The sequence below is a fragment of the Trachypithecus francoisi genome, unplaced genomic scaffold, assembly GCF_009764315.1.
Source record: "Trachypithecus francoisi isolate TF-2019V2 unplaced genomic scaffold, Tfra_2.0 Lachesis_group1, whole genome shotgun sequence".
In the NCBI taxonomy this organism is placed as follows: Eukaryota; Metazoa; Chordata; class Mammalia; order Primates; family Cercopithecidae; genus Trachypithecus; species Trachypithecus francoisi.
In genome coordinates, this window is record NW_022681454.1 from 157,487,869 (window position 1) to 157,509,989 (window position 22,121).

The following is a 22,121-nucleotide window of genomic DNA, read 5'->3' on the forward strand; positions in this document are numbered from 1 at the left end:
AAACATTGTTTCCCTTGTAAAGTTTTACAGCCTACTTTTCCACTCCACCACCCTCAGTAATTAGAAATAGTTTATTGCAGGTCTTTAGTTAAATGCATTACACTGTCAATTAAATATCAAAAATAATGTGCAGTAATTATTTTTCACAGCATCCAAAGCAATTAGCAATCTGGTCGTTTGTAACATTTCAGAGATTCAAAACTGCACATTTCATAGCACTAAGAAAAGTAACATAAAGAACAGTGCGCTAACAGATTGATGAGTTATTATTCTAAATGACAAAATACTCAAGTTAAATGCATCTGAACAATGTAAATAGGAAAGTGATAAAAAAGATCTTTTATTAAAAATGTCTAAGATACTCAACAGAATGGATTTCTTAATAAGACTGGCAATCTAATATGAGTGACTCATTCAATTGAGGTACAGAGAAATGATAAAGGGAACTTGAAAACAATTGTTTGAATGAACAACAAATTATTAGTGCTTGGCCTTTCAAACACATTGCTTCAGATTTACGTAAAATTGTGATCTATTCAATACAAAATCTGCATACTTAATTTGCACTCTACAGAAAGTAAATATTTCCTCATTCCCAGTAACACTATCTTGGTTACTCATCAGCTTTTAATTGCATTTCTTGAAGTGTGCTAAGAGTAAATGAAAATGAGGATCTTTATTCAAAGGCAAGGAGTGAAATGATACATAATGACCAAAACAGTTTAATCAAGTATAAACAAATGTTCTACTTCTAAATCATTTACTATTTTTTTCAATTTTAACTCTATAATTAAATATCACTTTAGTACTTATAATAAAGTGCTAAACTCATTCATGAATGGAGAACATAATCGTGTGGCCCACAAAATTATGACACCATCAGTATCCATTCTGAGATGTGTTTGTAAACGTAGCCAACTTCTTATTTCCCATTCAGATTCTTTTTGATGCTGTGGTGGTAGTAGCTTTGTCATTCCTTATTCAGTCAATATTAATCCATAAATATTTATGGAGCCCCTACTATATTTTAGGCGCTGAAGCAGGAATAGTAGTCATAAGAAGAGGATAACTTTCATTTTTGATGTGATTTCGGTTCAGTGCAGCGATCTATTCTAGAGAATTTTAAAGTCCATGGACCACTGGGATCTTTCTGATCTCTAATTTTTAGATTTGTACGCTTACTTGCACAACTCTAAGGTGACTGCCTGCTCCCCCTCATCATGTCTTCCTTGAAGCTGGCCTGTGCAAATCAACTTTTTGAACTGTTTTGCTGGACAGCTGTTGACAAATCATCATGACAAAAGCTATAAACTTTTGGCTACACCTGCTGAAGTATTATAATAAAATGCCAATAGCATTCTAGCTTTCTATTGCATATAACTGTCATTCTCTTATTTTAGGATTATTAGCTAGGCTAAATAATTCAGAAAGTTAAAACACATACTTTTAATATAAATAATATGTTAATAATAATTATTAAACACTATCCATGGACATTGTACAGACTATTTTAAGAAAGCAGACAAGAAACAATATACATTGCTATGGACTGGAAAGTTTATAATTTAGTTTGAACTTATAGGAATGTTTATAAAGACAGTTAAGTGTGTGAATGAGAGAGAGCAATCTAACTACACAGCTTCACTTCAGCTTTTTATTACATTAATGTAGAATCTATGAAAACAATAAAAATGTCTGTGATGGTTGCATTTCTATATCTGGACATTCATTTCACGTCCAAGAGATAAATTTTGTTTAATGACTTACTCTAAATAATATGCATCTTCTGAGTTGTCAGTTATATTAGAATCACAGCATCATCTCCTGGAAAAGTCAATGTTTTAATAGCCTCAAAAGGGGCTGGGCACCATGGTTCATGCCTGTAATCCCAGCACTTTGGGAGGCCGAGGTGGGCGGATCACTTGAGCTCAAGGGTTTGAGATCAGACTGGTCAACATGGTGAAGCCCTGTGTCTACTAAAAATACAAAAAATTAGCCAGGCGTGGTGGCATGTGCCTGTAGTCTCAGTTAGTACTCAGGAGGCTGGGGCAGGAGAATTGCTTGAACCTGGGAGGTGGAGGTTGTAGTGAGCTGAGATGGCACCACTGACTCCAGCCTAGGTGACAGAATAGGACTCTGTCTCAATAAATAAATAAACAAACAAACAAGAAGTCTCAAAAGCAGCAGCATGAGTATAGGTGCAAATCAGAAGGGAGGGAGGGAGAGAGAGAGAGAGAGAAATAAGGAGAGACCATTGCGTTACCCCTTAAATTCCTGCTGGTAAGGGAGTGTTGTAATTGCCCAATAACAATATGTTATTTTCTGTTATCACGAAAACACTTCAAGTTTGGATCACATTTCAAAAATATTTTCTTTTTTGCATTACTGATGCTAAAATACAGATTCTAAAAATAGTTTAGGTGAGTTGAGAGAAATGAATTGAAATGTTGATTGCTGAGCCTCTGTAGACCAGCCTTCTTCCTACACAGGTCTGGAGTACTCATCATATTTTTAGGTATAAGAATATGCTGTCAGCCAGAAGGGTAGGCAAATTGTAAGCATTTATAATTAACCCCAAAGCACTTTAAAATGTAAGTATCATTAGTAATATATCAAAATAGGAAAGTGGTCATTAAGCACTCATGTTAATTGCTATCTAGTCATTGAACCAAGCTAATATGAGATGCAGCAATGAGCAACTTATATAATGATCACAGGAAATTGAGATTTAACTAAGCTTAATTTTTAATATGCTACTTGAAGCAGATATTTAATTTAATAAATAGTAGCATAGTGCATTCTCTGTGAACTACATTGACAACAAATTAATATTAGGAAAAATTTCAAAGCAATTGGGTACATCTTATGGATAATAATTTACTTTTAATTCAGGAAACATCTAGTGAACATTTTCTTTGTGCCAGACACCGTGCTTGGAATCTTTGGTACAGAGAGAGAAAAGATCGAGAGCTTACAATTAGGAAGGGAAACAGAGAAGAAACCCAATTTTTGTAAGACGGTGTGATAAGAGCTATGATAGCAGTACACTGAGCACTATGAAAAAGTTGAGAAAAGACATTTAACTTAGCATGAGATGCAGGGAATGGCTTATTTTGGAAGACTTTCCAAAGAAAGTAACAATTACAAGTAATTTACATGAAAGTTAAAATTGTTACTATTCTAAAGGCTTCTGTCACTACAAGCTGTTTGCACAAATCCAGGAGGGGCATCATCCACATTGCAACCCATGTAAATGGCACTGTACTCCGAGGAATGCTTTCCACATTAAACACCATGAGAATGGTACGCCTAGAATTGTGCAACCTGGCAGTCCTGCTGGACTGATTTCTCCAAGTGAAGCTTATTACACTCACTTTGTTTTACCCCAAGGCTAATGCAATTTAATCTTAAACTCAGAGATTTGTTTGCCACAGGAAAATGCAGTTGCCTACCTCTATTTATCTCTCTGTCTCCTCAACTACTTCCTTTCTCGAATTTGCCCATTCCATATCTTATCTAGTTGTACAGTTACGACTGAGCTAAATGCTCCCTCTCTTCACCACATGCATAGACCTGAGAAAGTGCTCACCTTCCCCATTCTCAAATTTGAGACTTGAGAATGGTCTTGTCTAAGAATGTTAAGGGCTTTTAAATGGAACATTTTAGAGATTTTGTGTATTTGTTTAGCTAATGTGTCATTAAGAAACATAAGTATCAACTATTAGCCCGTCACCTAAATAATAATAAAGGTCAACTTCCATTATGAAAGGAACAACTTGCAATTAAGAGAAGTGAAAATGTGTGAGCCTGTGTGTGTTCCAATAGTAACTCATTACATATTGAGCAAACTCGAACATTCATGCCTGTCACTCACACTTGCTGCTGCTGTGGACCTCTGAGTGGATGTTTTCACGTGCTCAAACACAGTCCTCACACATGAATTGTTCCTAACGACTTGGGGTGCCAATGAACACTAAGGACTTCTTCTCGGGTTGAATTCTGCAAGAACAGATTACTGTATATGATACATTTATTGCTATGTAATGGAGATGTGTCCTGGGGGTCTTTTTAATTTCTGTGAGTAGGATGTTAAGTTTCTCAAATGGAGGGAGAGGTTCATAGTTGTATTCTAAGATGTGGAAGAGCAACTGAAATAGAATCCAATAAGTAATTGTTGATCATACAATGAACGAGAAGGTAAAGAGGAGTTCTTTTCTGAACAATCATGACTTGCAGTGAAGGCTTAAATTCTTTGGTGCTTTTAGCTTAGACTATTTGAAATATATATTTAGTATAGAGATTTCTTTAAAAAAATATTGCCTCTACCTTGCAATTACTTTTAAAACTACTAACTTTTCTATGAAGTCAGATAAGCTACCCTCACCTTGTAAGGTGGCATGATGGTGACTGAAGAAATGGCACAATACAAGGAAGTAGGGCTCTCATTCTCTCCTCTATTGAGGCAATGCAGAGAGAAAAGCTTTTATTTATTTTTTTTAAATGGAGTTCTTGTTCCTCACGTTGAGTGCAATGACATGATCTCAGCTCACTGCAACTTCTGCCTCCCAGGTTCAAGCGATTCTCCTGCCTCAGCCTCCCAAACTGCTGGGATTACAGGTGCCTGCCACCACGCCCAGCTAATTTTTTGGATTTTTAGTAGAGATAGGGTTTCGCCATGTTGGCCAGGCTAGTCTTGAACTCCTAACCTCAGATGATCTACCTGCCTTGGCCTCCCAAAGTGCTGGGATTACAGGTGTAAGCCACCATGCCCGGTCAAGAAAAGCTTTTTGAAAAGACAGTACGGTAGCAATATAAGCCATTGTCCTAGAGATCCTCAGGAACAGGAAGGAGGGGTTTCTAGGTAGGTAACTTTGGAGAAACTATAATAGTAGTGACTCTTCCAATCCTAATTATACTAAGAGATGTAAGTCACCCCAAAGAGAGAATGAAACTCCCACATAAATAGTTACACCCAGAGATGGGGCAGTTGGTATTCTTTAGTGATGACTGAAAACTTTCCTTATAGAATTGACTGTGTTAGTGTGGAACTCAGCACACAGCTTGGGCCAATCTTGTAGACATAAAAATGAAATGTAGAGACCTCCAGTTTAGGCTCTGACATGTAAAGACTTTGGAAGTCATAACTCCCATTCTTATAAAATGAGAAAGCTGCATAAAAACTGAAAATAATTTTTCTTGGACCCATTAGAGAATTGAGGTTGCAGAACAAACCACCACTCCCAAAATATGGAGAGAGGAAAATATAGAGAATGATGGTCGATTTCAGAATACATGGGGGAAAGTTGATGGAGCCCTAACCGGGTGGAAATTCTTAAGATGTATCTTCGATATATTATTGGAGACAGTGGGGATTAGGTTGAAAGTGAGAACTTCCGGGAGGTTGCATTATTAGTGGGGACTCTACACTTTCCTGGGTTTTACTGCTAGGTAACTTATCTATATTCCATGAGAATATCTGAGAAAGATACAATAGTGGCACTAGCAGGGGAAAAGGACAAGTAAACACTGTGAAATACCCCAAACAGTCTGATAAAAAGGTTTATTCTCCAAGGGAAAATATCTTGCAGAGGTTTGCTAACCCACCAGAATAAGGGTCATTTTATCCACTCCAGGCTTTTCTACTCTTTCTGCCCTGTCTATGGTGGGGAGGGAAGCTAAGAAACACTTGTGAAGGCCACAGCCCAGAAATACAGGCTCACTAAAAGACTTTGATTGAATCATAAAGTTACAGAATACTTCCCCTCTACTGTACCTTACCATGATACCAACAAGGCTTAAGGTAAAACAGTGATGTATAGCTTAAAGAACTGCAGGATGCACACTCCTTGTGGAGGAGCACTTTGGGATCCCAAAGGCAACAGGATAGACAAATACTAGGGCACTACAAGAATTCTATAGCTAGAGTAAACATTAAATACAGCCCAACTTCTAGCCGGAATAACACAGAAACTCCCATTACCTCAGTTTCTATTGCCTCATGTATCATGTTTAGCTTTCTACAACGACAAAAAAATTACAAAGCGTGCCAGAAAGCAGGCAAAAACAGTGAAAAGATATATTTAAAAAGCACTAGAACCAAATCAAATATTTAAAACATATATGATTAATACGTTAAGGGCTATATTGGAAAAAGGAGACAACATCAGGAACAAATGGGGAATGTTAGCTGAGAGAAGGAAACTCTAAGAAAGTATCCACAAATGGCTAGAAACCAAAACATTGTAACGATAATGAAGAATGCCTTTGGTGGGCTCATTAATAGTCTGGAAGTGCCCAAGAAAGGTGTCAATGAGTTTGATGACAGAGAAACTTCAGAATTGAAATGCAAAGAGAACAAAGAATGGAAAAAAGAAAACACAGAACATCCAAGAACTGTGGTATAATTTTTAAATTTGTAACATATGTATAACCAGAATACCAGAAGAAGAAAAAAGAGATAATAGAGCAAAAGAAATGTTTTAGGATACAAGGTTAATATAGAAAATCAACTGCTTTCCTGTATACCTTTCCTTATACCTATATACAATCAATGCACAATTAAAATTTGAATTTAATAAGTTAATACTTTTTAACAGCATCAAATATTATCTAGGTATAAATATAATTTTACAGGATTTATTAAAAAACTGTAAAATTCTGATTTTAAAAATCAAAGAAAATCTAAATAATAGCAGAGACATTCTGTTCATGGATGGGAAGACTCAACTTTGTTAACACATTAATTCTTCCCAACTTGAGCTGTACATTTCATGCAATCTGAATCAAAATCCGAGGAAGATATTTTATAGATAGTGATACACTTCTTCTAAAGCTTACATAGAAAGGCAAAATACCTATACTAGTCCACACAATACTGAAGAAAAACAAAGTTGGAAAACTCACACTACCCAGTTCCAAATTTACTATAAAGTTACAGTAATCAAGACAGTGTGGTATTGGAAAAAGAGTAAATACATAAGACAATAAAATGTAATAGAGATTTTAGAAATAGACTCATGAATAGAGTCAACTCATCTTTGACGAAGGACCAGAATCAATTCAAGAGAAAGACACAGATCTTATACTTTTCACAAAAGTTAACTAAAAATGAATCAAAAACTTAAATGTAAACGCAAAACTGTAAACCTCTACAAGGAAAGAGAAAATGTGGGTGACCTTGGGTTTCGCAATGAGGTGGTAGATGCAACACTGAAATCATGATTCATGAAATAAAAATGTTGATAAGTTGGAATTTATTACAATTATCAATGTATACTTTATTTTTTTATTTTATTTTTTTTTTTTTGAGGCGGAGTCTCGCTCTGCCGCCCAGGCTGGAGTGCAGTGGCCGGATCTCAGCTCACTGCAAGCTCCGCCTCCCGGGTTCACGCCATTCTCCTGCCTCAGCCTCCCAAGTAGCTGGGACTACAGGCGCCCGCCATCTCGCCCGGCTAGTTTTTTGTATTTTTTAGTAGAGACGGGGTTTCACCATGTTAGCCAGGATGGTCTCGATCTGCTGACCTCGTGATCCACCCGTCTCGGCCTCCCAAAGTGCTGGGATTACAGGCTTGAGCCACCGCGCCCGGCCCAAAGACTCTTAAGAGAATTAAAAGACAAGCCACAGACTAGAAAAAATATTTGCAAAATGCATATTGAATAAAGGACTTGCATTCCAAACATACAAAGAACTCTTAAAGCTCAACAATTAGAAAGTGAAGTACCCAATAAAAATAAGCAAATGATCTGAATAGACGTTTAAATAAAGAAGATGTACAGATGGATACCAAGCATATGGAAAGATGCCAACATTATATGTCATTAAGGAACTGCAAATTAAAACAACAATGAGATGCCACTACATACCTATTAAAGTGGATAAAATGCAACAAACTGATAATACCAAATACTGACAAGGATGCCAAGCAACAGGTATTCTTTTCCATTGCTTGTGGGAATACAAAATAGTACAGCCATCTTAGAAGACAATTTGGTAGTTTACTAATGAAGTTGAACATAATCTTATCATACAATCCAGCAACTGCACTTATAGCTATTTACCCAACTGATTTTTAAAATGTATGTCTCACAAAAACATGCACATATATGTTTATAGCAGTTTTATTCATAACCACCAAAAACTGGAAGCAACAAACACGCCCTTCAATAGGTGAATGGATAAATACATTGTGGTACATTCATACAATATTATATTATTCAGTAATTAAAGGAAATTACCTATCAAACCATAAAAAGGCATGGATATTAAATACATATTGCTATATTTAAAAAACCAAACCGAACAGGGCTACTTTCTGTATGATTCCAATTATATAGCATTCTAGAAAAGATAATGCTATAGCAGCAGTAAAATGATTAGTGGAGGGCAGCGAAACTATTTAGTATGATGCTTTAGTGGTGGATATATTACCCTTTGCATTTGTGAAAATCTTACAGAACCTCACAGCACAAAGTGTAAACCTTAACGTATGAAAATTAAAACATATCATTTCGGAGTTCAGGGATCCCAGGATGGAAAGCAGGCTGTGAAAAATACAATCTACATATATTACAAATTATAGAACCACCTCACCGAAGATGGTGAGGAAAAATGTGCTGACTGAAGCTAAGTACATTTAGAAAGGAGTGCAGTCTGAAAGGTTAAAGGCAAAATACATTGTACATAAGCACTGTGCTCTAGTTCATAACATGGTCCCCTGTGGAGGTAGGACTTAGCAACTCTGACAGTGCTATAAATGCATATGAGAACTGAACAATTAGATAGAAGTTTGGTAGATAGTAGATGACCAGGTTTTTGATTGTTGGGGTGGGAGTTTGCAGATAAGCAAGTGGAAAAGCATATGCCATGTAATGATGGGTCAGAGTTGGAGACATTAATATGAACTCATATTTAGTTTAATATGGATAAATGTGATTACATAACATGTTTATACAGTTAGGTTAGTATACATTCATATATCTCACTACTCTGTCACTTGACAGGTCCTGGAAACAATGATACCCTAGTGGCAACAAATATGCCGAGTGCCCCGATTTTGGTTTTTAATATTATTCTCCAGTAAAAGGAACCAGGATTGCTTTAATAAATGGCTGATTCTGGGGCTAGGGTAGGAAAAACAAGAGATGAGCCTGGAGAAACTTGCAGCGCTAGAAAGTAAGGAAGTGCTTAAAAACAAGACAAAACAAGACACAAACCAAACACAATTTGGGGAATGTATTAAAGAGACACAGTAGCCAAACAAAGTAGCTCCACAATGACCAAAGCTGACACAATATGAGCAACAAAATAAAGTAGTAACAGAGTATGACCTAAAGTATAACATAAACATCCACAAGTCTATATTGATATAATGAATGATTGAATAAAGAAATAAATGGAGGAGAAAGACAGTCTCTTGTGCAGAATTGGCATCTCTCTGTTCAAAAGTGGAGGAGGAACATAAGCTCTCACACCATTGTGAACTATACATAGAAACTTCCTTCAGAAGAGTGCAATATGAAAAGACAGAAAAGTTCTGGATATTAGCCCTTTGTCAGATGAGTAGATTGCAAAAATTTTCTCCCATTCTGTAGGTTGCCTGTTCACTCTGATGGTAGTTTCTTTGGCTGTGCAGAAGCTCTTTAGTTTAATTAGATCCCATTTGTCAATTTTGGCTTCTGTTGCTGTTGCTTTTGGTGTTTTAGACATGGAGTCCTTGCCCATGCCTATGTCCTGAATGGTATTACCTAGGTTTTCTTCTAGGGTTTTTATGGTATTAGGTCTAACATTTAAGTCTCTAATCCATCTTGAATTAATTTTCGTATAAGGAGTAAGGAAAGGATCCAGTTTCAGCTTTCTACTTATGGCTAGCCAGTTTTCCCAGCACCATTTATTAAATAGGGAATCTTTTCCCCATTTCTTGTTTTTGTCAGGTTTGTCAAAGATCAGATGGCTGTAGATGTGTGGTATTATTTCTGAGGACTCTGTTCTGTTCCATTGGTCTATATCTCTGTTTTGGTACCAGTACCATACTGTTTTGGTTACTGTAGCCTTGTAGTATAGTTTGAAGTCAGGTAGCATGATGCCTCCAGCTTTGTTCTTTTGACTTAGGATTGTCTTGGCAATGCGGGCTCTTTTTTGGTTCCATATGAACTTTAAAGCAGTTTTTTTCCAATTCTGTGAAGAAAGTCATTGGTAGCTTGATGGGGATGGCATTGAATCTACAAATGACCTTGGGCAGTATGGCCATTTTCACGATATTGATTCTTCCTATCCATGAGCATGGTATGTTCTTCCATTTGTTTGTGTCCTCTTTGATTTCACTGAGCAGTGGTTTGTAGTTCTCCTTGCAGAGGTCCTTTACATCCCTTGTAAGTTGGATTCCTAGGTATTTTATTCTCTTTGAAGCAATTGTGAATGGAAGTTCATTCATGATTTCGCTCTCTGTTTGTCTGTTACTGGTGTATAAGAATACTTGTGATTTTTGCACGTTAATTTTGTGTCCTGAGACTTTGCTGAAGTTGCTTATCAGCTTAAGGAGATTTTGGGCTGAGATGATGGGGTTTTCTAAATATACAATCACATCATCTGCGAACAGGGACAATTTGACTTCTTCTTTTCCTAACTGAATACCCTTGATTTCTTTCTCTTGCCTTATTGCCCTAGCCAGAACTTCCAATACTATGTTGAATAGGAGTGGTGAGAGAGGACATCCCTGTCTTGTGCCAGTTTTCAAAGGGAAGGCTTCCAGTTTTTGCCTATTCAGTATGATACTGGCTGTGGGTTTGTTATAAATAGCTCTTATTATTTTGAGATACATTCCATCAATACCTACTTTATTGAGAGTTTTTAGCATGAAGGGCTGTTGAATCCAGAACCTACAAAGAACTCAAACAAATTTACAAGAAAAAAACAAACAACCCCATCAAAAAGTGGGCAAAGGACATGAAAAGGCATTTCTCAAAAGAAGACATGCATACAGCCAACAGACACATGAAAAAATGCTCATCATCACTCGCCATCAGAGAAATGCAAATCAAAACCACAATGAGATACCATCTCACACCAGTTAGAATGGCGATCATTAAAAAGTCAGGAAACAATAGGTGCTGGAGAGGATGTGGAGAAATAGGAACACTTTTACACTATTGGTGGGATTGTAAACTAGTTCAACCATTATGGAAAACAGTATGGCGATTCCTCAAGGATCTAGAACTAGAAGTACCATATGACCCAGCCATCCCATTACTGGGTATATACCCAAAGGATTATAAATCATGCTGCTATAAAGACACATGCACACGTATGTTCATTGCGGCACTATTCACAATAGCAAAGACTTGGAATCAACCCAAATGTCCATCTGTGACAGACTGGATTAAGAAAATGTGGCACATATACACCATGGAATACTATGCAGCCATAAGAAAGGATGAGTTTGCGTCCTTTGTAGGGACATGGATGGAGCTGGAAACCAAAATTCTCAGCAAACTATTGCAAGAACAGAAAACCAAACACTGCATGTTCTCGCTCATAGGTGGGAACTGAACAATGAGATCACTTGGACTTGGGAAAGGGAACATCACACACCAGGGCCTATTACGGGGAGGAGGAAGAGGGGAGGGATTGCATTGGGAGTTATACCTGATGTAAATGACAAGTTGATGGGTGCCAACGAGTTGATGGGTGCAGCACACCAATTTGGCAGAAGTATACGTATGTAACAAACCTGCACATTATGCACATGTACCCTAGAACTTAAAGTATAATAATAAAAAAAAGAAAAGTAACTTTATAGTAGAGAAACCTGAACATACCTTAGCCAGGTGATCAAAATGATATATTGACTTAAGCTGTGTTGGAAATGGTACTTTACCTCTATGATTTCCCTCTTAAAAACATGTAACTCCAGTCTAATCATCGGAAAAAAAAAAATCAGAACAATCTCAATTGAGGAAAATTCTACAACAAACCTGATGAATAATCCTCAAAACTGTCAAGGACATGAAAAACAAGGAAAGTCTAAGAAACTGTTACATACAGCTAAGTGGAACCCAAGGAGACCTGAAAACTAAATGTAATGAAACCTACATAGGATGCTGGTAAAAACTGGATAAAATGAAGAAAATATGGATGAAGTTTGCACTTTGGTTAATAATAACATATTAATATCAATTCACTAATTGTAATAAATGTGCCACATCACAGTAAGCTGTTAATAATAGGAGAAATTGGGTGTCGAGTATATGGGAACTCCTCGTAATAGGTTTGCAATTTTCTAAAATTGTTCTAAAATTTAAAAAATATTATTTTAAAATGTTAATTATATTTTCAGGTCCGTGAAAACTACATATTTCAATATAGAGTTCTAAGCAATAACCTGTAGAAGAGTTTGTATGTCTAAAGGCTAACTGGTGATTTAACAACACTAACAAATTGTTCCAAATTATATGGTTCAGGCATTTATTGTAAGGAAACGTAACAGATAAAGTTAGAAATTTTGAGTGGAGTTATTTTTTACTTTCTTAAGAAAAATAAATAAATAACTATGGGAGACTGGAAGAAAAACATGTATCACTGATTTAGGACGAAAAAGTGAAGTAAAAGTTGTTTCATTACTCAAAAGTAATTACCTCTGGACTTAAAACAAGCCAGCTTGCACTCCCATCTCTCTTTAAATGAGGGAATTTGGTATGAAAATAAAAATCACAGAATGTAAAGCAATGCCTTAAGAATATGTTTTGCTATGTGTATCAGACATACACACTTTCTCACGATTCCATTTCTCAAAGGCACGAAACTATGAGTGTATAAGAAGGGGAAAGAAAAAGCAGCTTGGGTTTCTTGAGTAGCTCTTTATGAACACACTTAACGGTGTCTGAATAAAATATGGGTTTACAGGTTTTTCCAGTGTGAAACATCTTTTGAACATAACAAGTTTAGCAAAGACACTTGACATAATAGTAAGTTTACTTTTTCACATAGATTTATTAAGAAACTGTACTGCCATGTGGATTTAAGTTCTGATTGTAATAACTTTGTAATCCATCCCAGGGATTTATAGCCTGCATCTTAAAAGCCATTGGAATGACTAGACATTTTGCATAAAAATTTCTAATATACAGTTTTTACTAGCCACATGGAGTCTGAAAAAAATGGCTTCCAGGAAGATCAGTTTTATGTCTGTCATGCTGTCTGAGTTGATTTCAAGAAGATCACGTCACTCATTACCTATCAAATGTGGATGAAAGATCTATGCCTTTATAACAGATAGGCATGACTGATATTTAATATAAATATTTTACATACATTTTATTGTTTCACTTAAAAGCACAACAGCTGGAGCAGGGGCATTTTATTATTTAATATAATATAACATCTAAGTAGTTAACATATGAAAATATAAATAAATACTTGCCTGAATGTCTAGGTTTATTTTGGGGATTTCAATCATTTATATGAACATAGTTTTTTTCTGATAAATTTTGCAAAACTCTAAAGATTAAAAAATGTCATGTACAATTTTTCCTTCTGTTTCTGCCCTTGTTAAGGTAATATGGATCTCCATTTATTTCCTTTTCCATATTAACAGCTGAAATTTCTATTAAATTTCTTAGAACCAAAGAGATATATTTATCTCTTGACACTGTAACTCTTCTAAAAGAGTTATATATTTTCTTCTTGACTTTGGTCTCTAGGGAACTCAGAAATCAATTAACAACATCATTTAATTTTTTTTTTAATGTTTCCAGCATTTATGTTTACTTAATGTAATCTTGAGCAAGTTTTAAAGTCTGAACATCATTAGCCATTAGTATTCATCTTTTTTACCTCTTTTTAACTATTTCAAAAACCTATATAGTTTTCTCAAAATTATTTTGCAAATGATAAAAACTACACTCAGATAAATACATTTCTAAACTGTATTATATACCAAGAGTCAAAGAATTCTTTTTTATGTAAAACAATAATTTATTTCAGGTTTCAAAATATACATGTGGAATGAAAATACAGAGAAAATAGCATATCAGTTGGGAAAAAGAGACTCTATGGAATTAGGTGTTCTGATTATAACACCTATATTATGAATTACGTATTATTCAAACATCAATTATATAACAGTAGGTAAATCAAGACATATCTAGGTAACCATTTACCCAGAGGTAGTCAAACTAAAAATTAAGGGCAAAATTCTCACCTTCACTTTAAATACCAGACAGAAGCCCAGAGGTCCACATGGTCACACTCACTTCTAACCAACTGGCTATAAAATTGGGGTTCTCACAGCACTCTCAGTTTTAATAATTCACTAGACCAAGTCATAGAACTCAGGAAAGCACGGTACTTTAAATTACATTTTTATTATAGCAAAAGGAATCAAGTTAGAACTATCCAAAGAAAAGACATAAGGAGAAGTCTAGAAGCCTTTCAAAAGTGAAACTACTATAGTCCTTGAGGACCTGTTACTCTGCCAATAATAAAATATCACAATGACCAAAAAGTACTGCCAGCCAGGGAAGCTCACCTGAGTTCTGGGACCTATATTTTTATTGGGGCTTTCTTACCTACACATGATTGAGTCATTCATTGCCCACACGACTCAGTCTCCAGGTCCCCCTAAATTGCCTGGAGATTAGGCTGATATCACATGACTCAAATATCTAATCACATGGTTAGTCTTTCTGGCACAGCCAGACTTTATCCTAAGTCATCTCATTAGTGTAAACCATTTAGAGACTCGCCATGAGTCACCTCATAAGCATAAACTATCAGTTGTGGTCTGAGACGCCCAACATAAAATCCCCTTCTTCCTTCTTCATCTATTTTTTAAACTATGATATTTACATAAAATGAAGACAAAAAGAGATCAAGTACTAGTGTATCGTCAGTTACTCCTGCCATCTAATTTCTTTGTTAGATAACTGGTGATAGTGGTGATAATGACAATAAATATAAATTTTGTGACAATAAATATAAATTTTTTAAACACTAAATATATGGAGGCCTATTTGTGGATTTCCTTCCATATATGAAGTTAATTGAAGACACATATCCATAATATAATAGAATTTAATTATTTTAATAATAAACTTATTGTATATAGTCTAATTAGAATTAATTCCAATGGTAGAAATACAATGAATATGCCATTGTATACTCGGTCCCCTTTCTTCAGGGACACTTTACCTGAATAATGACTCAGATATTGACTACCAAGACTTTCTTTTTTTGCAGTAGGCTAATTTGCCACACACTATTCTTTGCCATTCCCAGAAATTATTTTGTTCAAATTCCAAAAATACTGATATAGATATTCACTAGTATCTAAGTTTAAAATATCACAATTTAATTGATTATAAACAAATATCCAAAATTCAAAGTGATAATAGCTATATCAACTTTCATCTATTTCCTTTTTTTTTTTCCTAAGAAGCTTATTCTTCTGGTGAGTAATCTCCTCTTCTGTATTCATTTCCCCGTAATTTCTCTCCCTGCCTCATACTCTCACACTTGTGGACATGCTATCTACACTGGAATACTTCATCAGTAGCTCAGCAATATCTTGCCTGGTTACTTACCTGTTTCCCCATCTATGTGAACTTGGTAGTTTGTTTATTCCATCACCAGAGGGCCTTTTGCATTGCATTACTATTAGTTGTTAATTGTCTACCTCGCCATCTGCACTAAGAGTACTCCAAGAAATGGTTGGGGGCAATTTCAAATAGGTCTGTTATATCTCCAAGACCAAGAACAGATCATAGCACTCAATAATGTTCAACATTCAAATATCAAATGTCAATATCAAAATAGAAAGGAAAAATAAACAGTATCAAAATAAAGAAAATATTTTTTCACAAATTAATGAGAAAAATTTATGACCCAGTGATGAATACTATTTTGCTGTCTACATGAAAAATGTATAAGAATATTATAAAATATAAATTAAAATGAAAATCACACAGAGAGAAGTTCATTTGTGAGGATATGCAAAAACTGCAAATTTCTTTAAATACAAATAGAATGTTGGCACCAAACTAGTAAATATAAGATATGTTATGGAAAATATTCAACAGTTGATTCTAAAAGAGAAAAATAAAACATAATTTGAATACATCAAACATTAGGAGTTTTAAAAGAGTTCTAATTTCACTGTAATTTCATTGTTTCACAAATGTATGTATGTGTGTACATATATCTATTATATACCCATACATACAAATGTGTACTTTGGAGCCAATCCCATGAGACCTAAATTTGGATATATGAATAGTAACTTTTAAAACAGCATCTGTGAAAATCCATCTGAAGATAAGTTTGACATTTAAAATATATTCTGCTTCACTGTGGAGACTAAAGTTGAACTGCTGATTAAAAATACAAACACTTTGTTTTTTGACACGATAAAATAAAAAGAGACTTTGCTGGGCTTTATATCATTCCAAAGACTGCCTGTGTGGTGACAAGCAAGTAGTGTACAACTTCAGGAAATTTTTTTTTTCAAAGAAGATTAACAAGGCCATGTGAAATAGGCAGGAAGTTATAACATGACACATGTTTTCCTGCCATATTCCTGATGGCACTATTTTCACTAATATTTAATAGACCATTTACAATGTGTCTAACAGTCTCTTTAAATTTAATTCATAAAGCACATCAAAAGTATGAACCTTCAAACAAAAACCTAGAATGAGCAAGGTTCTACTAGACACCCTTTCCCCCAGCCCCCCAGAAAAAGATCTCTAGAGAAGCAAGAGAAAGCCAGGAATGCATGTGTAGTTCAAAGATTACTTGAGTGAGTTTGGTAACATTTAGGTATCATGCTTTATTTCCCCACGCATAATCTATATCTGTGATAACTTGGACATTTATGCAAGTTTAACTATGGCTTCTTAGAAGCTAGGTATAAACAGAAGGCTGTTCTTTAGGAAATTTGTTACAGAGATGCTCCATGACCTTTGGCAGTGGTAAATTCTAATAACAAGGGCAATCCAACAGATTTGCTGATGTGATGAGCGGACTCAATTTTGCATATCCAGTAGGCTGCATAAATGAAGCCCTGACCCAAGAGACTGCAATTCCAGAACAGGTGTAAAATCTGCCTCAGAGTCATTAATGTCTTGCTTTTTTCGACCTCAGAATTGACAATCAAATAAAAACACAAATTATATGTTGTTACTGTTGAAAATTCCTTCTATATTATCTGTCAGACAATCCAATGGAAATAGAAAAATGCTGAAACAAGAGAATCTTTCCAAGCAGTTTACCTCTTAAGGTACATTATAAAAGTCTACTTTAAGACTAGAAAACACTAAGGCAATTAAATAATGTTAAACCAATGACTATTTTATATTACATGGAGTCTATAGCTATATTTATGAATCACCTCACAACTTACGTCAAATTTATATGACAGTTTGACCACATTTCATACTACTAAAAAGGGACACTCTCTTGTCATTAATATATTGTCCATGACCCTGTGTGCATCAAAATTTCAAGCTTATACCTAAGTCAACATGTAAGTGGATTGGTGGAAATAATATCGAAGACTGGCATCTTTCAAAATAGTGAACTGTCCTGAGACTGCCTTTGAATATGAGAGAAATATAAAGCCTAAGAAATGAACATAGTTAAATATTGGTCTGTTCTAAAAATCTGACACTTAATTACAAAGTCAAAACTCCAATATGTAACACTTCACAAAGTTTAATGGCCGATTTTCTGGCTAAACAGGATTTCTGTGTACTTCAAGTACAATAATATAAAGGAAAAAAATGACTCAGAAAAATTATTTTTCAATTCTCTACATTAATTTTTAAAAGAATTTCTGTATTAGGTTTGAAGTCTCTAATTGCGCTAAATGACTGTCATTAAGATGTGTCTAAAAAATATTTTCCATTTCCAAAGGCTTATCTTTCAAACCGACCCCATTTTTCCATTACTGTTGTTTTTGTCCAAATGCATGTAAGATATGGACAAAAAAGAGGAAAGATATAGCATTTCTGTCAAATACACACGTTTTTTGTTTGGTTTAGTTTGGTTTATTGGCATATTATGAATTATGTTTTATATATCACAGAAAAGACCCATTATTTAAAATTAATGTACATAAAAAAGATTCTGGAGTGCACATTTCGTTCCTAATTGCTATCACATTTACCTGACGTGATTGTAAAGCAAATGGGATGAATTCAGGGAAACTGTCAGTCTAGAGATGCTGCTTTTTCTGTTGTAGCTTAGAGAAAGATTAGGATGGCTTAAAAAAGAATAAAATCCTGTCATTCGCAAAAAAAGGGATGAGCCTGGAGGACATTATGTTAAGTGAAATAAGCCAGCACGGAAAGACAAATACCACATGTTCTCACTCATATGTGAAAGCTAAAAAAGTTGATCTCATAGAAAGAGAGAGCAGAATACTGGCTGCCAGAGGCAGGGAAGTGTAGAGGGAAGAACATTGCCAGACATTGGTTAATGAATACAAAATTACAGCTAGATTAAGGAATCAGTTTTAGTGCTCTATAGCGCTAGAGAGTGACTACAATTTATAATAATTTATCATATATTTTCAAATGCCTATAAAGAATACATTTTTTATGTTCCCAACAGCAAGAAATGATAAATATTTGAGATGATGAATATAATGATTATCCTGATTTGATTATTATACAGTGTACACAGGTATCAAAATATTCTGTACACTATTAATATGCACAATCATTACGTGTCAAAGAAAAATAATAATAAAAACAAAACTAAGATAAAAATAGCTAGAAACCAAGAAAGCAGTAAATAAAACATAAATCATCGTCTTTCGTATGTGAGAGCCAGAGAAGGTATTTTTCTTTTGTGTTATGATATGGTACTCATTCACAATCATATCTGAAGAGTCAGCACAAAACAGCATTGCTTTTTACATGGTCTGGCACAGTTAAAGTGTTTAATGCAAGGTCTAATTGGGGATATAACCTAATTGGGGAAATAACCCAAGAGTCTCAGTATAGTACAACACTGAGATTAAAATTTAGCTTATATTATGCCTAATACCATCTATACCAATATCAAAACTCTACTTATAAAGTACCCTCTCACTAAGGGTGCTGTATGGGGCTCACTCAGAGAACTTTATATACAAAAAGTACAGAAAAGTGAAAGGTAGAATATAAGACAGAATTCACTTGCAGAAAGACCCACAAATCTTAAAATAAATACATCGCATCTTGTTTATTATGTTAAAATATATGTATGTGACTCTATGATACCAGACATAAAAAAGAATGGTTACAGGATGTGCATCTGATAATTGTACTTATAGCATATGAAAATTATATGCTTATTATATTATGTAAATATATGCTTATTATCTTATTCAGCAATTAAGAAGATTAAAATACATATTCATTCGCTAACATTTCATGCCAGGGATTCCTAGTTAATGAGCAATCCAAAATCAAATGCCAAGAAAATTTGTTTTAGATTCCTTATTATAATTAATAATTTCATGACATATAATGTCCAAAACAATTGAGTTTTGTCAGTGAAAGATATTTTATACTGGAGTTTGTTATGTAGTTAGTCAAGACGTAGCTTCAAGTATTTAAATTGAAGAAGCTTAAGAGAAAAAATTAAAACTACTAATACAATAAATCAGCCAGTAGATAGAGTTGAATATTTTACTACACACACTTAGTGGAACTAAATTCTACATATGTGAGTGTAAGTGACGTTTAATTCTAATTCAAAATAACCGGAGGTAGCCTGCATTGCATTGGCCAGCCCTTTCGTCTACGTGATGTGCATGTGTTCTGGGGCTGTCTGAGCATGTGTATCACCCTGAAGTGAAACTAAGTAGATTGCCTGCCCAAAAGGAAGGCGAAGACTACACTTAAATAGGATGGCATGCCAAAGAACACTTAACTTTTTCATTTAAATCTACACAGTCAACCTTTGAAAAATGGTCCATCTGTACCCACAAAAGAAGATGAAAGTGTATTCTTTGGAGAGTTGAAGCTAAAAGCTCTCAGCAAAGGATGGTCTCATGTGAGAAACTTGAAAATCACGCTTATCTTTTCTACAATAAATAAGTGATGTGACAGGTAACATCTTTTGCTTTGGAACAGATTATTTTGTAGAAATGCTGTATCTTTAAATAAAAGATAAACATGGTCAACTATAAGTTACCTGCATTCAAAGAGAACTGTTTTTACCAAACCAAAAATCCATATTTTACTTTCAAGGTATTCCATGTCAGAATACTAGCATGTGTGCATGTGTATGTGGGTGTGTGTATGTGTATAGTCATGTACTGTGATTTTTTGACATTTATTTAAAGATAATAAAAATGATAAAGTCATACTTTTGTTACAAACTGGAAAAATAATCAATTTCTTAAGGTTCTTCTTCAGCTAATGAACAATCTCTCTCTTTCCATCACACTGGTAAAATTGGAGCCTAAGTAGTTTCTCTTTAAGCTTCCACTCTAGCTAGTTTACACCTCAGTGTACTGGCACTGTTGATTAGACTGTGAGGAGAGAGGACCAAGTTTAAGTATTTAAAATGGAAAGTCTTGTAGAAACTGTACTGGTTCTCATTTATCTGCCGCTCCAGACTTCCTTAGCCCCTGAACCTTGGCCATTTGCTCTCATCAGAGCCCTCTGGTTTCCCCTGCTGTTGCCTCATTTCCTAATGCCTCTGTTTATCTTAGCCTGTTTTAAGAGTCAGGCTTTTGACAGAGCTGGACTCTGCATGGTATCCACAAGGTTCCTGACGGTGGGAGATGCAGCCACTCAGACAACCCCGTGTTACCTGATGGTAAATTTACAGGAGCTCTGGCTCCCCCAGCATCTGCTTTTAGTGGTTTGGTTACACAATCCAGAAGTGAGTGGAGATTAATGTCAACTGTGGAAAACTAAGATCAGTGACAGATAGAAAATAAAAAACAATATGATAAAAAATTCATTTCCCTTCCTTCCTGTTCTTGGACTGTTCTGAGGCATAGCAGCTCTATATGTTTTCCCTGGAGACATCCTTTTTGTCCAGGCCAACTGGTCATGTCTTTTTGTGAACTTGTAAGCAGAAAGTAATGCACCACTTTTATGTGTTTACCCTCATGTGTGCTACTCTGGAATCGCACCCCTAAGAAGATGTTGGCATGTAGGCCTTGCCTCAGCCTTGTGTTCTCTAGGCTAGCTGGGCTAAGACAGTAACAAAACCCTAATAGTAGTTCAACTCTTATTTTTAAAGAATTTAAAAGAATTAAATTTAATTTAACAAGCATTATCCTCTAAGTCTAAGATATTGGAAGGCTGTAAACATAAATATAGTCTAGGCTGAGTTCTCATAGAGGTATTAGTCTAGCAAAAGAGATAGATAGAGGCACTAAAGCAATAGTTACCAACCGGGATGGTATCCCAAATATTTAACAATTATCCCAAATATTTAACAATTAACAATTTCCATGGCGGGGCATGGAAACTCACAAACTGCAACAGATATTAGCCTTTTAGTTGTTGGATTATTAGAGATGTTTGGGCAGCCACGTGGCAGAAGTACACTCAGAAGGTTAAGGTCTGTGATAATTTGCCAACTGGGGAAGAACTGGAATATATTACCTGTAAAATCAGATATGGTAGTTCCAGTGTGTAGCAGCTCAATATCAGCTCTGCACACCAAATACTGTGCAGGAACAAAGGGATACGCAAGTGACTGAGATTTGTATTAGTGGGGCACCAAGCTAGAATATTATATCATGGGTTCCTCCCACACTTGATTATTTTGTAAGTCTACTTAGATAGCCTGCTAGCTATCAAGGTAACATATTTTCATAGCAAGAGAAAATCAAGCTTAAAATTAAATCAACACTATTCATATTAAAATTGTGTGGCTACAGGCATATACCATTTCTGAACTCATGTTCAGAAAATATTCAGTGACAAATGTGTTATTTAATAAAATAATCATTGGGAATTTTGTTCATTATGGGCTAAGCTATATTTTCTGTGCAATTTTATGTATCTGGGGTACTTAAGCTTAGTTTTCAAAAGTTTATGAAAAAAGATATATTTTTAGACAAATGGAAGCACTGAATTACTAAAATGCCCAGAAAACTTCTGGACTTTATTTACTT

At 35.1% G+C, this 22,121-nt stretch overlaps 1 protein-coding gene across 1 annotated transcript in view; it reads right to left on the reverse strand.

Moving 5' to 3' along the window:
* MARCHF1 (membrane associated ring-CH-type finger 1) overlaps window positions 1-22,121 on the reverse strand; it is an 867,095-nt gene that overhangs the window by 340,535 nt on the left and 504,439 nt on the right. The gene's annotated exons all lie outside the window — the stretch shown is intronic.